Below are 395 nucleotides of genomic sequence, written 5' to 3' on the forward strand. Positions count from 1 at the left end.
GCTGCTGCTGCTGCTGCTGCTGCTGCTGCTGCTGCTGCTGCTGCTGCTGCTGCTGCAGCAGCAGCAGCAGGAGGATTTTTTTTTCTGTTCTTTCTGCAGCAACGCAGCACCGAACAAAACAACAACCACCACTGTGTGTGTGTTTATGTTTTTAAGGATATAGGGATAGGTTTAGAGGGCAAAGAAGGGCGCCAGGCCTCAGTAGCAGCAGATGTATCTCTGCGTTTGTTTGGTGATCTGCTGCGGCTGCTGCTGTGGCACGGGAGAAACAGCTACTATAGAAGCGCAGCACTTACGCAGTTTCTGATTCATCGAGGCCTCATCATCGCCTTTATACAAATTATTTTCTCCGCTGTCTTCTTCTTTATACCCCTCGCTATATTTCAGGTTTGTCT

The sequence above is a fragment of the Eimeria mitis genome, genomic scaffold, assembly GCF_000499745.2.
Source record: "Eimeria mitis Houghton genomic scaffold, Emh_scaff7072, whole genome shotgun sequence".
Taxonomy (NCBI): domain Eukaryota; phylum Apicomplexa; class Conoidasida; order Eucoccidiorida; family Eimeriidae; genus Eimeria; species Eimeria mitis.